The sequence below is a fragment of the Macrotis lagotis genome, chromosome 3, assembly GCF_037893015.1.
Source record: "Macrotis lagotis isolate mMagLag1 chromosome 3, bilby.v1.9.chrom.fasta, whole genome shotgun sequence".
Classification (NCBI taxonomy): Eukaryota; Metazoa; Chordata; class Mammalia; order Peramelemorphia; family Peramelidae; genus Macrotis; species Macrotis lagotis.
This window is the reverse complement of record NC_133660.1, coordinates 25,739,787-25,750,522: the sequence shown is the minus strand read 5'-3', so window position 1 is coordinate 25,750,522 and position 10,736 is coordinate 25,739,787. Positions and strand designations below refer to the sequence as shown.

At 37.8% G+C, this 10,736-nt stretch overlaps 1 pseudogene; it reads left to right on the top strand.

The window, feature by feature from the left end:
• The first annotated feature begins 590 nt into the window (after nt 1–590).
• On the top strand, nt 591–10,151 carry LOC141519075 (ubiquilin-1-like; annotated as a pseudogene).
• Nucleotides 10,152–10,736: the final 585 nt, after the last annotated feature.

Sequence of the window (10,736 nt, the reverse complement as noted above, 5' to 3'; positions counted from 1 at the left end):
AAGAGTAAAAGGAGACATGAATGGTCAGACTCTAGAGAAGCCTGGAACGAATTACAGGAACTGATACTGAGCAAAGCGAACAGAACCAAGAGAACACTGGACACATCGATATCAACATTGTGTTTTGATCAGCCTTGATGGATGCAGCTACTCTCAACAGTTAGAGAGCTAGGACAACCCTAGGAGATCTTCTATGGATAATACTATCCCCATCCAGAGGAAGAAAAATAAAACAAAACAAAACAAAAAACCCTACAGAATCTGAAAGAATACTACATTCACTTATAAATTTTTTTTAAATTTCTCTTATTTTTTATTTCCCATCTCATGATTTTCTTTCTTTTCCCTTAATCCTAATTCCTCATACAGAAAATGACTAATCTGTAAACATGTTGAACCAAAATGTGTATGTACAATGTTCACCAAACTGTGGCTGAGGGGAGGGGGATGGTAAGGGAGGGTGGAAGAAAATTATGTAACTTTAAAATATGTATTTGCATGTGGATGAATGTTTGAAAACTTTCATAACATGTAATTGGAAAAATAAAATAAAATATCAATTGAAAAATAAATAAAAAGTAAAAGGGGTCATGGTGATTGATTTTGTAGAAATGGTAGGCACAGAATTAGGGGCTCAGGAGCTATAGGGATGAATAATGCAAATGTTTTACCCCACACATTAGACTTTAGGCTATACCCTAGTGTAAACACTAGAGCTCTGAGATCTAGGTCAAGAAGGAGTTATGTGACTGAAGCCATGTGTGGTCACCCAATGCTGATGAAAACCCCAGGCCTTCCAACATGAAGGCAAGTTATGATGAATAAGTGAACCCAAAGGGAAAAAAGGATGAATAGAGCCCATTTCCCATGGGGATGGGGTCCATGCCATACCTGGGCTATAGTATAGCTCCTGGGGTCCTATGGTGCTAGCATCATTTTAACAAAATTAAATAGGTTCTGTTACCTTCTCCATTTTATAAGAGAAAACAGAGATTAGAGAGAGAAAGGTTAAGGGACTTTGTGGTCCCAGAACTAGTGTCAAAATTGAAATTTAACCAGAAGGCAAACTGAGGCAATTCTATAAGCAAGATAATAGTTATTAACAGGAGCATGCCACCTGCCATTAAATGGATCAGTAGTTTGCTTTCATATATGCCAATGACTCCAAGCAATAACAGTTCCTCTTATCTGGGGTTTCAGGAATACAGAAAAAAGAACAGAAAGGGGAAATGACATCATGGCATTGAGGGTAATATGATTGGTTTACAGATCTGAAGCACAGGGAACAACATGATTGGTTGGAAGTTTGGTAATGGGGGCAAGCAACAACCCCTCTTCTTTCCTCATGAGTCTAAGAAGTGCTCATTATTCAACTGCAGCTGCAAAGTTTAGAAATAATGGACCAAATCTTCTTGGACAGAAAACCAGACATCCTTAAATGATAGCCCAGGGCTGTAAAGATGCTGGACCCAACAAGGTCAGTTAAATCCTTGAGGTAAGAACAGATCGGAAATTTCCCAGAGCTGGATCTTTAAATTTATGACCAATTGACCCAATGACCAACTGGATTCTGAGCCAAGTTAAGAGGCAAAAACTTAAACAGTTATGAGAAAAAAAGCTGTTACAGGGGCGACTAGGTGGCACAGTGGATAAAGCACCGGCCCTGGAGTCAGGGGTACCTGGATTCAAATCCGGTCTCAGACACTTAATAATTACCTAGCTGTGTGGCCTTGGGCAAGCCACTTAACCCCATTTGCCTTGCCAAAAAAAAAAAAAAAAACTAAAAAAAAGATGTTACAGGACAAAAATAATTATTTGTAAATAGGATCAACAAGAAAAACAATACAGAATTGGTCTTAATCTTTTCATTAATAAGTATGCGTCTAGATTCTTACTCAAGTCTTCTTAACTCTAAATCCAAAACTCCACTTTGCCAGTATTCTCTGATATAATGAATACAAACAAACATAAAAGACTTATTTGAATTGATGCAAACTGAATAAGCAGAACCAGAAAAACTGTATCCACAGTGATAATAACATAAATGGAAAGAACAATAATAAAAAATGAAAATTGATTCTTTCAAAATAATGATTAAGAATTAGTCCCAAAGATTTTTCCTTCTCCCCCTCCCCACTTCTCTCCTACAGTTGCTTGTAGGAGTATAGAACACTGCATAAAATGATGGATTTTGTATGTATTAGTCCATTTTGTATAACTGGTTTTTCCCCTTTCTCTTTTTTTTCTTTTGCAATAGCAAAGGTATTGTTCTCTGGATCAGGAAATAAAAATGATATAAAAACAAAAGATATTTTTGAAAATTTACAGAAATAATTTAAGAGCAAGCAGAAGCATGATCGTCACAGAGCATTAGTAACATAATATAATAGTTACATAATATTGGATTTTGTCATTTTGAAAAGTTTACAGTTAGATAGTATCTTTGAAATGGCCAAGAATGCAATGAAAAGACCCCCACAGACAATTGTCACATGAACTCAAGTCAATAAAATATTGATTTAAAAAAGTGACAGAGAAGATGGCGACATGAAGGGATCAAGTCTTGGGAGCTCTCTGATAAAAACTCATAAACTAAGGACTCTAACTAAACTTTCAAGAGACAGAACCCACAAAGGGACCCAGGGAGGCAGTTCTCCTACTCAAGGTAACCTGGAAAAGAGCAGAAAGGCTCTGCTCCCCGGGGTCGGGGGCAGCCCGCCAGAGGGGTAGCCCACCAGAGCCAAAGAACTTCAGCCTCCGGGAGGCAGCCCCAGGGCGCTGGGAGCCTCAGCTCACAGTAGCTGGGGAGTCTCCTGAGCTGCACCCGGGGGAGCACAAAGTGGGGGAACAATGGGGGACCTCTGTCAGAGCAAGCACATGGAGCCCAGCCCTCAGGGCACACAGCCAGCAGCCTAGTCTTTCCACAGCCCAGACCCGGAAACAGAAGCAGGTGGAGCTGGTAAACAGGAGCCCCCAGGGCATGAGCCCATTGAGCTGAGGGAGGGGAGTGAAGAGAGAGAGAGAGACTGCAGAGCTCTGTCCTCTGCCCCTGGAACAGGACTCTGGGGTTCTGACCACATTCAGATCCTGATCACAGTCTAGGCCCCCCAATAGAACAGCAGGGCCCCCCCCCACCTCAGCCCCGTGGCAGAGGGGGGCGCTTATGGTCATTCACAGACCAGGAGGGAGGACAGAACCTCACACACTGAGACCCTTGAGGGAGTGTCCCAAAAGCTCAGGAAGCACCCTAAAAAACAGGCTTAGGCTGGGAAAATGAACAAGCAAAGAAACAAGAGGAAGACCATTGAGAAATATTTTACAAATGAGCCCAAGAAGGATCAAAATACTCAGTCTGAAGATGAGGAAGCACAAGCTCCTGCATCTAAAGACTCCAAGAAAAACAGAAATTGGGCTCAGGCTATGATAGAGCTCAAAAAAGACTTTGAAAATCAAATGAGGGAGTTGGAAGAAAAACTGGGAAAAGAAAGGAGAGAGATGCAGGAAAAACATGAAAATGAAGTCAGCAGCTTAGTCAAGGAAATCCAAAAAAATGCTGAAGAAAATAGCATGCTAAAAAACAGCTTAGGTCAAATGGATAAAACAGTTCAAAAAGTTACTGAGGAGAAGAATGCTTTAAAAAGCAAAATTGGCCAGATGGAAAAAGAGATAAGAAAACTCTCTGAGGAGAATAAATCCTTCAGACAAAGAATAGAATTCAGGGAGATTGATGAATTTACCAGAAATCAGGAATCAATACTTCAAAACCAAAAAAAAGAAAAATTAGAAGAAATTGTGAAATATCTCATTGAAAAAACAACTGATATGGAAAACAGACTTAGGAAAGATAATTTGAAAATTATTGGAATACCTGAAAGTCATGATCAGGAAAAGAGCCTTGACATCATTTTCAAAGAATTACTACAGGAAAATTGCCCTGATATTCTAGAAGCAGAGGGCAAAATAGAAATGGAGAGAATCCACCGATCCCCCCGGGAAAGAGATCCCAAAAAACCAACCCCCAGGAATATTATAGCCAAGTTCCAGAACTCCTAAGTCAAAGAGAAAATATTACAAGCAGCCAGAAGGACACAGTTCAAATATCATGGAGCTGCAGTCAGGATCACACAGGACTTAGCAGCAGCTACATTGGAAGCTCATAGGGCTTGGAATACAATATACCAGAAGGCAAAAGAGCTTAGAATGCAGCCAAGAATGAACTACCCAGCAAGGCTGAATGTCCTCTTCCAGGGAAAAAGATGGACTTTCAATGAACCAGGGGAATTTCAAAGGTTCCTTTTGGAATGGCCAGGGCTGAACAGAAGGCTTGATCTTCAGATACAGGACTCAGGTGAAGCATGGAGATTGGAGGAGAGGGGGGAAATATGAGGGACTTAATGAGGATGAACTGCATGTATAGAAAAATGATACTGATAATATTCATATGAACCATCTCAGTTAATAGAGCAGGTAGAGAGAGCTTTTATAGTTGAAGCACAGGAGAAAGCTGAATTCGAAGATAAAATATGGTGTAAAAATGGAGTCAATAAGAAAAAAAGGGAAATGGAATGGGAGAAAGAAAAAGGAGAGGGGGAATAGTCCAAGCTATTGCACATAATAAGATTATTTTTTATTACAATGAGCTATTGCAGTGATATGGAAGGGGGGAGGCAAGGGGGAATGAGGGAACCTTTGCTCTCATCAGAGATGGCTAGGAGAGGAAACAGCAAATATACTCAATGGGGTATAGACAACTGGAGTAAGAAGGAGGGGGGAGCAGGGGGAAGGGGTGGGGATGTGAATAAAGGAGGAGAGGATGGACCATGGCGGGACAGTGGTCAGATATAACACATTTTCTTTTTTTACTTCTTGCAAGGGGCTGGGATTGGATGGCCTGCCCAGGACCATAGGGCCAGGTGGATTCTGGGCCTAAGGGGTGGTATGGGGGCTCAGGGCTTCTTGGCCCCAGGACCAGGGCTCTGTCTGCTGCGCCACTCAGCAACCCTACAGCTGAGTCAGAATGAAAGGAGAGAGAAAATATAGTACATGGTAGTGGAGAAATAAGAAAGGAGGGAGTTGCGATCAACAATGGCAACGTTGGACAAATATGGAAGTAACTTTTGTGATGGACTTATAAGGAATGTGATCCACTCACGACAGAGTTGATGGTGTTGGAACAAAGACTGAAACACATTTTTTGTTATTATTATTTGGGGGAGGGTGCAGGGCAAGTGGGGCTGGGTGGCCTGCCTGGGGCCACATAGCAGGGTGATCATTGGGTGTCTGGGGCTGGATTCAGACCCAGGTGCTCCTGGCTCAAGGGCCAATGCTCTGTCTGCCACCCAGCCACCCCTACTATTATTTTATTTTATTTTGGGTCTTTTTTTTTCTTCTTTTTGGTTTCTGCAGGGCAGTGGGGATCGGGTGGCTGGCATGTCACATGGCTGGGTGATTATTGGGTTTACAAGGCTGGATATGGACTCGGGTGCTCGTGGCTCCAGGGCTGGTGCTTCGTCCATTGCACTACCTGGCCATAGCTACAATTATTACTATTATTTTTTTTAATTTTAATTTTTTTTCTCCCCCCTTTACTTTTTTGCCCAAGCAAGTCTATCTATATTCATGGGGGGAGGGGTATTTTGTTTACTTGTAAACAAGTATATTTTATTAATGTAAAGAAAAACATTTGTACAAAATGAGAATAAAAAATAAACAAAAAAAAGTGACAGATAAGTGGATAAATCATGTAGATTCCTTTACAGGAACAAAGGATGGGAATTCAAGGCCAGTTCATCGTCACCAGAAATTTTAGACAGATTATTCTTAAGGAACCCATGCTTAATGATTAATGCAGTAAAGAAATGATAAAAAAAAACTATGTCATTTCAAAAAAGGAAAATTAAACAACAACTAAACACATGGCAAGGCCTAGTTATATACATTTATACCACCTAGTCCTTGCATGAATTTTCACTGGCATATGCCTGGAATAGTCTTCCTTCTCATCTCCACTTACTGGTTCCAGCTAAAATCTCAACTTTTGCAATAACATTTTCTCAATTCCTCCTAATTGCTTGAATTTATGCATAAATTTATAAAGTTATTTTTCTTTCAAATTTTTAAGAATAAATTTACTATTTATATTTTTTCCAAACTAATTTTTTTTAAAAACAAATTTAGTTCCAAATCCATTCCTTATCTCCTGGTCCTTTCCCACCGAGAAGGCAAGAAACATGATATCAATTTTACATGTGAAATTGTGTAAAATCTTTCCATATTGGTCGTTAACAAAAAAAAAGCAAGAAAAATAAAGTGAAAAAATTATGTTTCAAAAAGCAATTAGACTTCATCAGTTCTCCTTCTCTTGGGGTAGATAGTATTTTTCATCATAAGTCCTTCAGAATTGTCTTGGATCATTGTATTGATCAGTCTAGCTAAGCCATTCACAGTTTATCATCACATAATATTGCTGTGTACAACATGGTTCTTCTCACTTCACTTTGCATCAATTCAAGTCTTCCTAGGTTTTTCTGAAACCATCCAGCTTGTATTTTTTGTACCACAATAGTATTTCACTACAATCATATACCATAATGTGTTCAGTCATTCCCCATTTGATGGGCATCACATCCATTTCTAGTTCTTTGTCACCACAAAATGTTCTGCTCTAAATATTTTTATATAAAGAGGTTCTTTTTCCTTTTCTTTGATCTCTTTGAGATTTAGATCTGGTAGTGATAATATTGGGTCAAAGTATGTGCACAGTTTTACAGTCCTTTGGGCATTGCTCCAAATCGATTTCCAGAAATGGTTTGATTAATTCACAACTCCATCAATAGTGCATTAGTGTTCCATTTTTTCACATCCCCTTTAGCATATGTCATTTCACTTTTCTGTCATATTAGTCAATCGATATACGAAACATGGCAGCTTAGAGTTGTTTTAGTTTGCATTTCTCTCATCAACAGGGCTTTAGAGCATTTTTTTTCAAATGACTACAGATAGCTTTGATTTCTTCTGAAAACTACTGGTTCGTATCTTTGACCATATATCAACCAGGCAATGATGCCTATTTTTGATAACTCTTAGTCCATTCCCTATATTATATTTGAGAGATGAGACCTTTATCAAAAGAACTTGCTATAAAAGTTTCCCCCAACTTCCTTCTAATCTTGTCTATATTGGTTTTATTTGTGCAAAAATGCTTCAATTTAACATAATCAAAATTATCTACTTCATAGCCCAAAATGTTTTCTCTCTTCTTTGCTCAGAAATTATTCCCTTATCCATAGATCTGACCCATAAAAATTTTCATGCTCCCTTAATTTGCTTATGATAGCATCCTTTCTGTCTAAGTCATATAATTATTTTGAGCTTACCTTGCTACTCATTGTGAGGTATTGGTATATAACTAGTTTCTTCCAAACTGCTTTCCAGTTTTTCCAGAAAATTTTGTCAAATAGTGAGTTTTTGTCCCAAAAGCTTAATTGGATTTATTGAACTTTATAAAACTATGGTTACTACTATTATGCATGTGTATGGAATGTATTTCACAGATCCATAGCTCTATTTCTTAGCTAGTACCAAATTGTTTTCATATTATCATTTTGTAATATAGTTTGAAATCTGGTACTGCTATCTTCCTTAATGCTTCCCCCTCCCCATTGATTCCCTTAATATTCTTGATTCTTGTTCTTCCAGGTGAATTTTATTATAATTTTTTCTAGGTCTACAAAATATTTTTTTTGGTTTGATAAGTATGACTCTGGATAAGTAAATTAATTTAGTAGAATTTCCCCTTTTGTTATATTGGCTTAGCCTATCCATTAACATTAATATTTCTCCAATTATCACATCATTCTTGCTAATAAAATTATTGATTGTTTCTATGTCTTATTCTTTGGCCCACTCATCTTTAGGATTAGATTATTTTGTTTCCGATTTATTTTTAATCTGTTTTCACAGTCCATTAATGAATGAATTTTTATTGCATTGGGGTCTGAACAAGATGTTTTTTTTAACATTTCTGCTTTTTTTTAGACCAAAGACTGTTACCTTTAATTTAAAAAAAAACCCAATATCTTCTTATGTAATTTTGCTATCTCTTATACTTTATTTTTTCCTTTAGGATATGATTTCTCTCTCATCACATTCAACCTAGATCAATGTATACCATGGAAACAATGTAAAGACTAACAGACTGCCTTCTGTGGGGGGTGGCGGAGAGGGAAGCAAGATTAGGAGAAAAATTGTAAAACTCAAAATAAATAAAATCTTTCTAATAACAAAAAAACATTTCTGCTTTTCTGCACTTGTTTGAGAGATTTTTATGATCTAATATATGGCTAATTTTTGTGAAAGTGCCAAGCATAGTTGAGAAAAATATGTACTTTCTATTTCCACTCAATTTTCTCCAGAGGTCTATTATATCTAACTTTTTTAAAATTATATTCCTCTCTTTCTTTTTTCCTATTTATGTTATAGTTAGATTTATCTAGTTCTGAAAGGGAAAATTTGAGAAGCTCCACTAGTATAGTTTACTTTCTATTTTCTTCTGTAATACATTTAACTTTTCCTATTTATGTTATTGTTAGATTTCACTAATACTGAAAGGGAAAATTTAAGGAGCTCCACCAGTATAGTTTGCTTTCTATCTTCTTCTGCAACCCATTTAACTTTTCCTATTTATGTTATTGTTAGATTTAACTAATACTGAAAGGGAAAATTTAAGGAGCTCCACCAGTATAGTTTGCTTTCTATTTTCTTCTGCAACCCACTTAACTTTTCTTTTAAGTATTTGGATGGGGGCAGCTAGTTGGCACAGTGGTTAAAGCATCAGTCCTGGAGTCAGGAGGATCTGAGTTCAAAACCGATTGTGTAACATTGGGCAAGTCACTTGATACCATTGCCTTGCAAAAAAAATAAAATAAAATAAATAAAAATTAAAAAAACAAAGTATCACCACCATACTATTATCAAGAACACGAGAGCAAATGCTCTGTCAACAGCACAGAGAGACCCTTACTGATGAGTCCAGAATCAGATTGTGAAGACCCCAAAGTTCGAGGAGGAACAATTTAAGGTACTCAAGATCTGTTCTATCCATCAGGTCCACCCTTTTCCCACCCCACTTTTCACCTCCAATTACAAAAACAAGAACCATAAAATTTATCACAAGCATGTATAGTGCATTAAAAAAAAAATCCTCGATTGGTCAATGTCAAAAAAAAAGCCTCAATTTTCATTGACTGTATTTGATATGAATAACATGCTTTCTCGCAGGGTCCTCTGGATTTCTGTTTAGGGGAAAAAAGTCATCTCCAAATGATTCAAATCCTATCCTGACCACCATGTTAATATTTGTTGGAAAATGTTTAAAAGATCAAGATACCTTAATTCAGTATGAAAGATATAATGGACTTACCACTCACTCAGTCATAAAAACAAAACAGACCTGAGCAACAGCAAATTCAGCAAATTAACACCTTTGGAAGAAATTCTGCAACATCATCATCTTCCAATAGTCACTCAACATCAGTTTCTACAAATAGCAATCCTTTGAGTTGAGGTGGCCTTGAAAGTCTTGCAGGACTTGAATACATTCAGCTTCTCAGAACTACAAAGTCAAATGCAGTAGTAGTTTACATCCAACTTTGTAAATGATGGTTAAGATTTTGAAAAATCTTTGTTCAGAGCATGTTTTCAAATTCTGACCTGATGAGACAATTAATTATGGCCAATGCTCAAATACATCAGGAATCCAATGAAATCCAGAGATTAGTCACAGTATTATTAATAATAAAGATATAATGAGATAAACACTAGAATTTGCAAGAAGACAGAGTCTTGAGTAATCTTGAAAGTATACCAGATGAGTCAGGAGTACCTGAGTTCAAATCTGGCCTCAGACACTTAATAATTCCCTAGCCATGTGGCCTTGGGCAAGCCACTTAACCCCATTGCCTTGAAAAATCTAAAAAAAAAAAAAGTATACCAAATGGATACAATGCTTCCTGATATTCAGGAATCAATTTTCAGCACAAGAATAATTTGCTGGAAATTCATTGGCTTCATTGGTAAGCAATTCACCTTCTAGCAAAAGTAGTCAGCCTTCCCATACAAGAATAGAGGCAACTAGATGGCAAAATGGATAGTACACCAGGCTTGAAATCAGGAGGACCTGAGTTCAAATCCAGCCTCAGACACGTATTAGCTGTGTGACCTCGGACAAGTCATTTAACTGTCTCGCATCCAGGGCCATCTCCAGTCGACCTGATTCATATCTAGCCACTAGATCCCATGGCTCTGAAGGAGAAAGAGAGACTTGTGATTTAGCACAACATGCCCTCACACAAAATCTAATTCACTTGCTAGTCATGACATCACCTCCCTGATGGCATGGTCTTCTTTGAGAATGAAGGATAAAAACATCATCACCACAGAAAAGAGAAATCCTTTACCTAACTCATGGGCTCAACAGTCTGGAACCCAGAGTTCAATGACCAACAGTAAAACTGCCAGTAGTGTTGATGCCCTGGCAGCAATCTTAGCAGCAGTACTATCAGCTCTACTGGACAAAGTTACACTGTGTCAAATTTGGGACTTGTAGAGATAGTTGGTATATTCAACTAGCCAGGAATGCTGAGTTTATTTGAAATCCGAAACTGATGCAGAACATGTGCTCCTAAAACCAGAATCCTGATATACATTCAGCAATGTCCAACCCTATAATGATGCAG